We start from the raw sequence: 15,000 nt of genomic DNA, 5'->3' as shown, positions 1-15,000 counted from the left end.
CTGTTTGTACATAAACTACACAAACACGTATTTGAAATAAAAAAAAATGTTCTGAAAATAAAAATGCACCTACCTATATGGTAAAATCATGTATAATTATCTATATATATGTTATACATCTACATGTAAGTCTACATCTACCACTAAGTATACATCATATACTTGGATAATTTTCGCATATGCAGTAATCGTAGCTTTTTTTTATTTACGCTACACCAATATAACTAATGTGTGGATGTATACATATATGCATTATCTGTGTATGTGCGAACGTTAAATATGTCCCCGATTAAGCACTGTGTCGCGCATTAAGCTAAACTGAGATGCAACAGGGTAAACTGAAGTAACGAGCAACAACGAGCACCCATCAGCGCCAGGCACACAGACAAACGAGCCTTACCAAGAAGGACCAGACGATAAATCAACCAAAATCAGTGGAGAGAGAGAGAGAATCGGCAAATCAACAACGTTGTCAGCCTCCCCCATAATAACGGCACACAGCCTTCCAGACCGATGTTAATCAAGACGGAATACGAACCGTCATTAACCGTTAATGAAGAGTAGCGTCATTAACGGCTAATCAACTGCGGGCATCGCAGAATTAGCCAGGCCTTTATCATGTTTCCCATCGCTGGATATCACCGGCTGAATTTGCGCCGGTGATATCCTTCGGCGAAAAGCGGTTTCTCTCAATGAAAGGACGATGAAATGGAAGAGAATTCATCAAACTAAAAACTGAATACGGATAAATGAATAAGTAAAACGGAACGAAATTAAATAAAAGTGCAAACCAAAACGTCTGTGGAATAACTCTGAGATTCGTTCAAAATCAAGTATACGAGGAAATGAATGTGTAAACGACACACAAAGAAACAGGACATAGGTTCCCTTCCCAAACGCACCGTTCCCGTGTCGGGCAAGGTCCCCAAATGGTCTTCTACGGAGTCATCCGCCCCGATCTTCCTAGCATGGTCGCCAGATGACTCTACAGAGAACCATTTGGCGACCATGCTAAGAAGAGGGAGTAGATGGCTCCAAATAGAACCATTTGGCAGATGATGACTACGAAGAGAACCATTTGGCAGATGATGACTACGAAGAGAACCATTTGGAAGATGATGACTACGAAGAGAACCACTTGGCGGCCATGTTAAGAACAGGGGGGCATATGACTCTACAGAGAACCATTTGGTGACCATGCTAGGAGGAATGGGCTGATGACTTCAAAGAGAACCATTTGGCGACCATGTTAGGAAGGGGCAGATGACTAAGAAGAGAGGGCTGATGACTCCGAAGACAACCATTTGGCGACCATGGTGCTAGGTAAAGCTGCCTTTATAATCTAAGCTAATTAATTCCAGACGGAGGAAAAATTAATTTCTTGGCACCTAGAGGAAAATTGAAATTGACCTTATGAATCACTGGCAAGTGATATACAACATATTATAAAACATTTGCCTGCGCGCACGCATCCATCCACCCTCTCACCGACACACACACACACACACACACACACAAACACATTTTTTGTATATCCTTAGGCAATGAATTAAGTTATAGAAGTTGCACAGCACCGGGGGTTCGTTCCAGACCCCGCATTGTAGTATGAATTCTTAGACCATTGTATTGTTTTTGTCTTCATCTACCATCTTCATGTTAAATATGTATGTATGTACGCGTATGTTTATATATGTATATATATATATATATATATATATATATATATATATATATATATATATATATATATATATATATATATATATATATATATATATATATATATATATATATATATATATATATATATATATATATATATATATATATATATGATGTTATAATAACTTCCTCCTGATTCACAAATAACGTAAATTTCATATTTCCATTATGCATAATGCCAAGCGGAAAGAGGAAATGCTTCCTCCGTCTGGGATGAATAAAGCTCAGGATTGCAGAGAACTTCCTTAACCGAGCACAAGACCGCCGGTGCGTTTGTGGGGGGGACGCATTTTTTCCCTGTCTGCATTTGTTTCGTTTACATATTCATTTATTCGCAGACATACTTTTAAGCGAAGTGCAGTTTTGTTTAACAATCTTTTGATTTATACCTTTATTTACTTGGTTCCATTTAGATATTCATTTATTCACGTTTTGCCTGCAAAAAAATATTAGTCACGTAAATCAATTCTTTTATTTCGAAAAATTTATACTTGGAACCGAGCATCGTATTTTTCACGGAGCATTCTTTTACATTTACAAGTTCTACAGTTTTACATACACAACGGCATTGGTTTCCCCTGTAACGCCAGTTTTATTAACCATAATCAATCAATCAATCAACAAACCAGCAACGTTTTACAAAGCATCGCATTTCACTGAAGGAAATCGCTTTCCGCCCAAGACAGGAGAGATTCCGTTTATTCAGGTATCAAATTCAAGAAGTGCACATCGGGTGGAGACCAATACTCCCAAAACCTAGGTTTCGCCTTATCATCACTACCATGGCTTTTCATATTGTTGGTTAATCACCTTGCCTAAGAGTGCATTATAAGCCCTTCCTTATTCATTAATCTCAGACATACGAAATGCATTTTATTTAACCTTTAAAGATAATCCAACCTGCTCGTTCCCCACAGGATTCTTTTATAAGTCAAGTGCATGAAATTTATTTTAAAAGACTGATGGGAAAATTGATGGCCTTCGCCTCCTGGTATTAGAATTCCGGTTCATTGTGAACAACAATAACAATAATAATGATGGCGATACAAGCATTAACATCAACAACAATCCAGGAAGACCTCTGGCACTCAATAGTATGTCATCAAGGCACCTCAACAGAATGTGGACGATTAACTGGAACAAAACAATAAGCGCACACTTTTTCTCGACAGCTTCCTATTAAATTCAGCTCTTGAAAGACACCCTGATAGGATTTCTTCTGACGAGTCACGATTACTATTATTTGGGGAGGGAAGAGGGGGTGGTTGGATGAGGAAACCACCAATTCGACTAATATATCAAAAAGATTAAGATCCAAGAGGTCAGCCGCCATCCAATGGAAAACAACTTTCCGTCAGTGCTATTACAAGAGATTATATGAAAACAACAATATATATATATATATATATATATATATATATATACATACATATATATATATATATACATACATACATACATACATATATATATACATATACATATATATATATATATATATATATATATATATCATAAACACACACACACACACACACACACACACACACACACATATATATATATATATATATATATATATATATATATATATATATATATATATATATATATATATATATATATATATATATATATATATATATATACTGTGTATATGCATGTGGCGACCCCACTGTCCACCTTATATAAAGAGATCATTAGCTTCACATTCCGTCATTACTGGAAAAGCATTTTTAGTACAACCCCAAAAATAAAGAAGTTAGCCACAGAACAACTGGAAAAGAAATACAAAAGGTGTTAAATGTCTCCATTAGGGAATAGACAGCATTAAGTCTTATAATACACAACAATGTAAAAATAAATCAAAGCACTTTTCACATCAATATATCTTACAACAGAGAGAGAGAGAGAGAGAGAGAGAGAGAGAGAGAGAGAGAGAGAGAGAGAGAGAGAGAGAGAGAGAGAGAGTTTTGCGAGGTGAGCGCATGAAGCAAACTGCATAAGTTTGCGTGTCCGGGAGGGAAGCTCATATTTTCAGGAAAAAAAGAAAGTCGAGAGCGAAAGGACTACTACAGCAGTCTATTGATCTGGCAGTCAAAAGTAGGATACACTAGGACCATAAGGAAGGGGGTGCAGCACAAGCCCTCACGCCATGTCCAAAATAAGGTGGAGGGTGGGGGTGGGGAGGGGAAGGGAAGCTAGTTTCCTTCCGCCCAGGGCTACAGTTTGCTGTTTTTGGAAGGATTAAAGAATGGGGTTTCCGAGTTATAAATACTGCACCACACGAAAAACAAGGTTCCTGATTCCTGTGTTTGGACAAAATTACATAAATCAAAAGACAAAAATGTATGTATATATACATATAAACATCTATATATGTACATATATATACGTATATGTGTATACACAAACATATATATGTACATGTATACACATTATGATACATAAATATACACATAAATATATTGTATAACACACACGAGCACACACAAACACACAACATATACACACACATATATACATATGTATATATACTATATATATACATACATATGACCTCATTTATGCGGAAGGTTAAAAAAAAAGTAGATTATTTCCCAGCTGTCAGAGGGCAGTCTGCCTCTATCGCCAAGGAACCAGATGGTGGTCCCTTAAAGATGGAAGCAGACTGGCATCTATAAGCTTGGAAACATAAATATCTTTTTCTGAACCTTCAGTATCATTGAGGTCCTCTTAGAAGTAATAATTTGTGTTTTTTGGAGTATATATACATACAGGCATGCGCACATACACACAATGTATATATATATATACATATATGTATTTATATAAATGTATGTATACGTGTATATATATACATGTATATTATATATGTTTATATAATATATATACATGTACATATTCCGACACCTGACAAACAAACATTCAATACATAAAAAAATTCAGGTTATACTGGCCCACGCAACGCAGTAGAAAACAGATACTTCCCACAAATGAGGAGAGAGAGAGAGAGAGAGAGAGAGAGAGAGAGAGAGAGAGAGAGAGAGAGAGAGAGAGAGAGAGAGAGAGAAGGATTATCACACGAAGTTCCCTTGGGAAATCTAACAAAATACACTTCCAATTCGCTTCGATGACACCGCCGATATTTCTCCAAGCAGCAAACCATAAGCTAAACCAAGTTGATTTAATAATGTGGGAGCGTCCGTCACATTCTTGAGAAGTCACAAGGGGTAACCTGTTCCTGAATTATGTTAGTATGTTTGTTACACACACACACACACACACACACACACACACACACACACATATATATATATATATATATATATATATATATATATATATATATATATATATATATATATATTATGCAGGGATAAGAAGTATCCGAAAAATAATGTTGTTATATACTTTTTATCTTATATAATATTTTTATATATATTATATATATATATATATATATATATATATATATATATATACATAGATATACATACATACACACATATATATATATATATATATATATATATATATATAAACATGTATAAATAAAATGTACTTCTCAGAAAAGTCCCTTTCTCAGACGGAAGAAAATAATAAAACAAAAACAATGACGCCGAAAGTGATCCACGCGCGGATGCAAAGAGCATTTCTGGACAAGGTGCAAAAATACGAGCGCCATATATCTCCTCATATATCTCTCGCGGGCTCCAAAAATAATAACAGCCACCATCCCTCGCTCTGTAATAATGTCCACCATCCCACCTACTGTAGCAATAACCATAATGCATATACACCGTATATTGCGTTAGAGCATTTGTGCCTAGAAAAAAAATGGTTTGGCCACAGCGTGGCATATATAATCTTGCACTTTCCTGTATGCTCACTGAAGTCAATTCGCTGTCAGGTCATGAGCCGAATCCCATTCATTCTAGCTAATAGTACAACTGAGAACATGATTCGCAAAATAATAAATAACGCCTCTTCAAATATCATACAAATGGAATAAAACATATTCTCAATATAAAATATTCCTATAGTTTCACTAAACAGTAAATAAAGCTTCAAAACACCTTTTAAATGGCAAAAAAGTAACAATTCATAGGTTTATTATCAGAGTTTTTTTTACCTTCGGTCTGCTGAAAGGTTAAAATTTTCTCAAACAAATAAATAAAACCACCAGATAATCAGGGAAAAGTGATACAATGGTCCATTGTACAACATAACTAAAAAAGAAAATGAGACTGCGGAAAACATTCCTGATATGAGAGCAACAAAAACGAAGGAACAGGAAATGGGAGAAAAATGAGAGAGCTGAGACTAAACTCTTCGGGGGCTCATTTCCTCATCAGCCAGTTTACTTAAACTTAGTAGTTCTCTTGAGAAGAAAGCTACAAAAAAAGTAGCCCACTCTGTCTCAAAAATAAATAAACTGATAAACTGATAAATAAATGCTTAAATAGTTAAATACTAAATAAATAAATACAGAAAAAATTTGGTGAAAACTAAATTAATGAGATGACAAATTCCACCGGGGAGTTTCGTGCTACGCCTGACCTCTGAAAGGCGATTTAAAGCATTATTCCCCTTCTATCTATCTATCTATCAATTTATCTGTTTATTTACATATCCACTCACTATCTACCTATTAAAAATATATATATATATATATATATATATATATATATATATATATATATATATATATATATATATATTATATATATATATTCTTGGCTATATATATATTTATTATATTCTTGGCTATTTCCTTTCATTTTTGCACAGGAATGTTTCCAAAAAAGATATTTCCTTTTAGTGTATTTATGATCAATTTTAATTTTCTTTTCAAAATCATTTCTAAATCTCTACATCCATATGGTGGGGGGGGATACTGATAATTTGGTCACGGTGATCATCAAAATGCTGACAACTACAGCGTATGACTATGAAGCTTCATATAAACCGCAATCGTAGATGGGATAAAAGATGCAATGATCCAAACTTTAAGAATATAACGAAACAGCATTTCGGGTTTCATGGACCTACTTCAGCGCTCTGATCACTTAACACTGGAGATAAAAGAAATTAGATCTGCAGTAGTGGTAAAAGTACCCAGAGTGAAACTTTACGACCATTTAGGAGGGGGTTACGCAGGTTTTACTCACCTGAAACTGGTTTTAGAGGCTGGCAATATTAAACGCCAAGGTATGAAGGCTTTCATAAAAGAGTACTTGGCTGGGTTAACGGCGGTACTTGACTATTAAATCAATGATGAAAACGATGTGATATAAAGACATGTTTGAGGAATGCAGAGAGAATAGGCAACTAGATTCAAGAATACCTAAAGGTATGAAAAGAGACGAATGGCAATATGATGACCATCTAAGATGCTCAAAGCATATGGCTGTTGTAAATGGATGCTTACTGCTTAACACTCGTATTGGTTGAAAATGATTGATTGATTGACTGATTATAGCTACTAAAACTGGCGTCACAACACCTAGGTTATTGACGCCGTAATAAATAAAAAAAAAATTAATTAAATTAATAAATAAATAACTTTAAAAGTAGTTTCATAAGATAACTATCTAAACGCACACACACACATATATATACACACACACACACACACACACACACACATATACACACACATATATATATATATATATATATATATATATATATATATATATATATACTGTATAATTCATATCTATTCACATATAGTAAATGAATCTCGTGTTTTGCAGTAAGCTTAAATATCTAGCGAGGCATACCTAAAATAATGAATAACCTCAATTACGGCTAATATGATGTACCCAATTTCTTTATCGTGCTTTGCCTATTGTTTCATCCTGACAAGCTTCTCATATTGTTTGTTCGATAGCTTACCAGGATATCCCCGAGATACGTTTTTTCCAGTCTTCTGCCCCTTGATATTTTTTCTTTCAAACGCAGTTCAACAAAAACATCACCTGTAATTCTAGCAAGGCAGAACCAGATGGTCATGAGCAGATCTACCGCGCTCCAAATCTACAATGCCAAAGTGATGGCCATCCAAACCAGTACTGAAAACCTGTTAGAAGAATAATTCACAAATGTCGTCGGTTGGCTGGTCGGTATGGACTAAGCCTGCTTTACGCCAGCATGGGTCCTTGTATACAATGGCTACCCCTGAATACTGGTGAGGTATAAAAGTGAATGTGAGGAATGATGCGGACTTCTGGACTCGGACCAAAACCACGACGAAATAAAACAAAATAGTGAGAGCCACAAAACGACAACGCCATCTGGATTATGAGACGAACAAAGAACCATTTCGACTTAGCAAATATTACAGCAAGCTGAAGGCTGACATGAAATCGGAGAGAAGGGGGCATTTCAAAGGAGTACCGCTCACTCCCCTAATCTTCTTAAGCTTGACGTCAACACCGAGGACCATAATGCTTAAAATCATGTCATAGAAATGATACAAGATCAATTCGCACATTATTACATAAGCAGAGAAAGGATGAATAAGCACATCTCAACAGTTTGTTCTTCAGGTATGATAAAATCAATGCAGGAAACTGTCGGGCGCCCTCTGCGTAGATTTTAATATTCCTAGACAACACGATAATAATAAATTTCATTCTAAACTATTGTTAGCGGTAGCACTAGTATTATCGTCGTCATAAACATACACCGTAAAGGCAAGGCTACTTTTTCTCCCCCTCGCAGACCCTTTGCTTTTAATTAAAAGTCCGGGCTAAGCACCCGGTTGGTAATTACTTAAGTTTAGCAATCAGTCAAGACTTCCGGAAGTATTTCGTCGTCGGCACTGGAATGGCGATGCTCCAGTAATGGGATCAGACAGGAAAAGAAGATGGATTCCTTTTTTGTATAAGCATAAGGAATCACGAACACCATCGGCTGAAAATGAACCACCAATATTGGATTTAGGTTAATCTTAATTTCAGTATGTGTGTACACGAGAGAGAGAGAGAGAGAGAGAGAGAGAGAGAGAGAGAGAGAGAGAGAGAGAGAGAGAGAGAGAGAGAGAGAGAGAGAATTCTGTTAAAACACTGTCATACCACAGGTCAACAAGAAAGGGAAAGAAGTATTACTAAACCTATGTAAGTATCATATAAACGCATCTGTGGTTTACCTTGATATCCAAGATGGATATTTGCTCACAAGACGGCAAAGGATGTTAACGCGTACGCCAGTCAACGCACACGGAGGTCATCCTGTTGGTAAAAAAAACAAAAGTTAAAAAATAGCAAAATGAAAAGTACAATAACAGCAAAATTAAGGTAATGTTGAGTCTACTCAAGCTATATTTACTTTTCAGTATGTTAAAATGAACATGACCATCTATACTAAAAACAATACGTTAAAATGAACATGACCATTTGTAATCGATAAACAATCTTACGCCTAAATGAGACGGGAGCTATGTGGAACCTTAAACACAATTTCTATATACAGTAAGAGTAATGTAGCACAGCACAGAGTAATTTTAGGCACACCAAATATACTCTATCATAATTACAGCAGTACTCCAGTAGTACTGCATTGAAGGTGCGCTAACCTATGAGCAAATGCAGCACTGAATAAAGAATATAGAATATATAGAATTTAGTCCAAAAGCCTAGAACTGGGACCTTTGAGGTCATTCAGTGCTGGAGGGGAAATTGAGAGTAAAGGAGGTTTTCAAGGTGTAACAGGAGGAAAACCTCACAGTTGCACTATGAATCAATTGTTAGGAGAGGGTGGAAAGTAAGATGGAAGAAAGAGAATATGAGCGGAGGTAAAGTAACAGGAAGGAAAGGGGTTGTAGCTAGGGGCCAAAGGGACTCTGCAAAGAACCTTAAGTAATGCCTACGGTGCACCGCGTGAGGTACACTGACGGCACTAACCCCCTAAGGCACTGAACCCATCCCGTTAATGTTAACTACAAATGGACTAATAATCAAATACGCCCAAAGGAACGTTCGCTCAGTAACATAAAAAAGACTGTTAAAACAGCATTACTCTGAATGATAGTTTGTAACAACAAAAGATACATCAAACGTCATCAGTCATCCATACCTTCCTAAAACAGACTTCAGTTACACTCACCTAAATGAGACACGATTCGAAAATTCTTTTAAACCTCAAACCTTTCAATGGTGGTCATAGTAGTAGTGAGGAAAGAACTACACTACAGTGGGTTATCTTTCAGATAAAGTTAAAAGATGGGACGGAAAAAAGGGGAGGGGGAAAGAGAGCAACATTCTACAGGACCCTTCCTAGCATCAATCTATTATTGATTTTAAGGTCAAGAAGAAGTGAGCAGGGCTTCAAGCCCATACGTCACTGGCTACAAACTAAAACTGTCATAGGATTAAAGGATAACGATGGATTGCACGCAAGCACGCAAGCACAGAGAAAATGAATAGATGAAACAAGATGCCGCCTGTATCGCTGCCACAACAAACTTCAAAAATACCGGCTTATTATATTTGTATATCAAGAGGTACGTCAGAAAAGAGTAGAAATGACCAACACTTAATTTCATGTTACTATTGAAACCTCTTCCCCGTTTCCAGTAAAAGAAAACTGAGAATATAACATTCTAGTTTATCACCTCACAAAAAAGAGCACATGAGACCTCATTTCTTGCCTTAAAAATCTGAGAATGTTTATTCCGGAGTGCATATTTCATTCTTAGCATCTGTATGAATAAATAATTTCCGCCTCATCTGTTATGCTCATCGTACTATAGCGTGAATACAACATAGAATTTTGGCCCCAGGCCAAGCGCTGGGACCTATGTGGTCATTCAGCGCTGAAAGGGAAACTGATGGTCGAAAGGTTTTAAAGGTGTAACAGGAGGATAACCTCGCAGTTGCACTATGAAACAATTGTTAGGAGAGGGTGGAGAGTAAGATTGAAAGAAAGAGAATATGAATAGAAGCACATTAATAGTAATGAAAGGGGTTGTAGCAAGGGGCCAAAGGACGCTGCAAAGAACCCTAAGTAATGCCTACAGCGCACTGCATGAGGTGCACTGACGGTTCTAGCCCGCCGTTCGGAGTACTAAGGAATAAAACGAGCTCATAGTACAATACTCCAGAGCATTCCTTTATTCAATGGCGAGGATTCGCAGTCTCGTGCGAAAACAGTTCTAAGTGTTTTACGTTGGAGGAATTGCAGCTATCTGAAAAGTATAAGCGAGGGTTTTCCTCAGTCCAAAGGACCATTTCTCGTGCATGATTCACGTGAACCGTCTCAACAACTTGCATGAATTGAGAGAGAGAGAGAGAGAGAGAGAGAGAGAGAGAGAGAGAGAGAGAAATACAATAGCCTATTATGAATTTAAAATATGTCTTGCGCTTGCTATGAGTAAACAACGAAAGAGGATTCTCTCTCTCTCTCTCTCTCTCATCAAGTGAACACACACACATATATATATACGTGAGCGTTTGTGTGTATGTATGCGCCTGTGAGCACATGCATATATACAATATATATTTTCATTCTTATAAAATATTCCGCATAAAAATACAAAAATAAAAGCAAATATATACTTCTATTTAAAAGCAAGCCACGGAAAGCCAACGCGGCTTTTAAAAGCAAATGGAACAGAAAACCCGGGATTTCAAACTCCAAATATGGACGACCTGAGAGTACAGTCTTTTACGAAATCTCGAAAGCCCGATTCCTCTTTGACTTCTCTTTGAATGCTGCGCAAAAGAGAGGCAGATCCATAAGAAAATCCATGTGGATTGAATAGCTCAAGGGATGTCAGGAACCTTCGATGAAATAAAGATTTCTAGTATATGTCCCATTCTGAATGGAATCTTCCACTTATTTAGAAATAATTTTTTTTTTCATCTTATCCTTGTCCTTTGCCAACATTTAAATCGACTTATGCTTCACAACTTTCATCGATAAATGCCTGTAAATGCGTTAACCATCCCAATCCAAAGGCCGTCGACTCCGACAGACCCAAAAGACAAAAACAATAAACAGATTTAACGAGCTCGGACAATTGTCTTAATATGGAACCGAAACAATGGACCTGGCTGCGATCAATCGTCATGGACTGAACAGGCAGCAACAACAGAGCAAAGAGGAGAATGACAGCGATAGTTTCGATTTGTACAAAGGAACAATAAACTCCACGGGACAATTCTTGTCGCGGCAAACGGGGCCCACTGAAATAGATTCCACGGACAATGAGAGCAAATTCAGCAGGCAGCTACCGCAAGACAAATAACGAGAAATGACTCATTAGGCAACTCATAATGACGAATCCATTCGAAACCGATATCGCATAATATATAACAAGGAAGTATAACAATAAACAAAATACACAGCTGACCGGTTTAGATTAAGCTGGCCTTATGGCAGCACGAGTTCTTGCCTTGAAAGGGAGTAGGTGACCTTGAATGGACCTCTGGACTCTGTCCAACCAAAAGAGACCAATATGAAGTAAACAACAAAATCCCACGCTAGATGCTGCTGCAACTTCTGTGAGAGTCAATTACCGCTAATAGCTTAAATAGGGAAACGACAATAACAATATAGCCCAAATATAAACAAAATGCGTGACGTTCATCTGAATTACAAACATCGGTCGTAATCGGAATCACACATAATTAAAAATCCATCAAAACAAAGCGTTAACAGTGTTAAACATGAAATAATCTGACACCTGATAAGTCAACTATCGATATAAAAGCAATAATTGAATCCAGTCAGCCTATGATGATTGATCGGTTTTATTCATTAACATATCCCACGGATAAATTTCGTAACCCTATCAGGTTACATTTTCCCAGGTTTACTCTGCTACAACCCGTTTTGTTTTTTCATTTACGTATTTCGAGCTTTCAAAATGTTCTTTTTCATGAATGTATTTAAACAGAAACTTCCTCATTAAACTGCTATGAATGGAATACAGAGGAGAATCCAGTGAGTACTAAAATTTACAGATAGTGACAGTGTACGGTAATAATACATCCAAACCGAGGTTATAATAATAATAATAATAATAATAATAATAATAATAATAATAATAATAATAATAATAATCACGAGGCGTACAGCAGAACTAATCAGAATGTTAAGAAACGCATCGCACGATGAGAAATAAGCAGGACGAGGAGAAGCCGTCGTAAAGAGAGAGAGAGAGAGAGAGAGAGAGAGAGAGAGAGAGAGAGAGAGAGGCGGCGGGGGTGAGTAAAAACCTGAGGATTGCACCAACACATGATTTTGACATATGCAGATGACGGACTTCAAGTTATTCACCAAGCCGGTCCCTTGTACGTAAAGAATGAAAGAAAACGCACACACACATGCATTAAACTGACAGTAATATATAAACATATAGAAAAGTATAATTAGGAGTAAAATTAAAATACTAACACGAACGGAAACAGATTCATGCATTAGATATAGAAAAGGAAATGCTCCCTAACACATGAAAGTGTAACAAAGAAAATAATCATGCATACACACACACACACACACACACACACACATATATATATATATATATATATATATATATATATATATATATATATATATATATATATATATATATATATATATATATATATATATGCACATTCAGAGAAAACTAAATTTGCTAACATGTTAAAGTAAATTAATGCATGCACATTAAACAAATAAAAATAACCTTGCCAGGTGCCTGAACAAAGTAAGGAATTAAGTTACCAAACACAAACACATGCATGCACAAGATTATACGCGCATGTTACAAATACACAAAAATTACTGACAAAATTACCAATAGAGTCGCACAGCAACACATCGCCTATAAAGAAAACGTTGCCAGATGTATGTATATATATATATATATATATATATATATATATATATATATATATATATATATATATATATATATATATATATATATATATATATATATATATAAAATAGAGTAATACAGCCACCAAACACTTACTTATAGGACAAGAAAATTTTAAACAAAATTTTAAAAACGGTACGGAGACATTACATACCTTAATGTAAAAAAAAATTAAAACTGTAACAAATTAAGGTATCAAATAAAACTGATCAGCGATCTCAGAACAGCAGCAAATCAGTACACTTGAAAAATAAATGAAAGGGCACTGGAAACGTTGACTAGTAATTTAAGAAACTAAAATTAAAACAAAATAAACATGAAAGTTGATGGTTAAATTTTAAAATATATTTAACGCACGAAAAAAATCTATTTAAATGCTTTTCTTCAAATCAAAGCAGAATAATTACCAGCAAGGTGATGAAGCATTTGTTAGGACGAAAATTTACAACAACAAAAATCCCACGTCAACAGGATCTTTCCCAATTCCAGGCTACGGATATGCAAAGGTAAATACGCAAGAAATAATTCAGCAAAACAACAATTTCTTGAATAATTAGTTTTGGTATGGTGGTGAAAGAAACGCGTTGAGGGTATAACTTTGTCCCACACTGTGAGTGGTAGAGCTCTACGGAGCTATAAAATACATAGTTACATAGTTTAAAAAAAAAAAAAAAGTGGTAACATGAGAATATCTAAGCCACTGAAAAAAAACTTTTATTTAAGAATATGTAAATCTCTAAGAAAACTTTCATTTGAGAATATCTAAGCCATTGCACAGAACTAAAGAGCAACTTGAGTACTTTAAAAATAATTAAAGAATCTGGAATACCAACATGGTTTGAGAAACGACAACGAAGGAAAATAATAGGTGTTTTGGTCTTTGCAACCTCGGGGGCGTTAATAAAGTCTTCTTTAAGAGATACGAGTACGTATGCTTGCGAGCACATAAGCTGAAATTTCACTAGGCAGCATGTTTTGGACTCCATTACCCAACCATATCCCTTGGGACTGGCAAACCTCAAAAGCATCACTGACTCAGTAAGAGGTAAGCATGGGTATCTCAAAATCATAATAAAAAAAATAAATAAATAAATAAATATAATATAAATAATATCAAAATCACAATATATATATAAATAAATATATAAAATATATATAAAATATATATATATATATATATATATATATATATATATATATATATATATATATATACTGTATATGATACTGCTTCTCTGACAAGAATTCAGTGTTTGGTCCCTCTCCAACTTTACCCAAATTTGAATAAGACCGTAGACTTTCCTGTCAATAGCCTTTATTTTACTCTCTCTCTCTCTCTCTCTCTCTCTCTCTCTCTCTCTCTCTCTCTCTCTCTCTCACTTTTCCTTCGCTGGCAT

General features: G+C 35.6%; 1 protein-coding gene across 3 annotated transcripts in view; it reads right to left on the bottom strand.

Annotated features, from left to right (window-relative positions):
• LOC136841821 (uncharacterized) overlaps positions 1 to 15,000 on the bottom strand; it is a 628,887-nt gene that overhangs the window by 361,368 nt on the left and 252,519 nt on the right. For all 3 annotated transcript variants that reach the window (XM_067109179.1, XM_067109181.1, XM_067109182.1), the window contains exon 2: positions 8,882 to 8,963. The gene's annotated coding sequence lies outside the window, so the exon portion shown is untranslated. The remainder of the gene's footprint in view (positions 1 to 8,881; positions 8,964 to 15,000) is intronic.

The sequence above is a fragment of the Macrobrachium rosenbergii genome, chromosome 9, assembly GCF_040412425.1.
Source record: "Macrobrachium rosenbergii isolate ZJJX-2024 chromosome 9, ASM4041242v1, whole genome shotgun sequence".
Lineage (NCBI taxonomy): Eukaryota > Metazoa > Arthropoda > Malacostraca > Decapoda > Palaemonidae > Macrobrachium > Macrobrachium rosenbergii.
The sequence above is the reverse complement of the archived record's forward strand: the minus strand, read 5'-3'. Positions and strand labels throughout refer to the sequence as shown.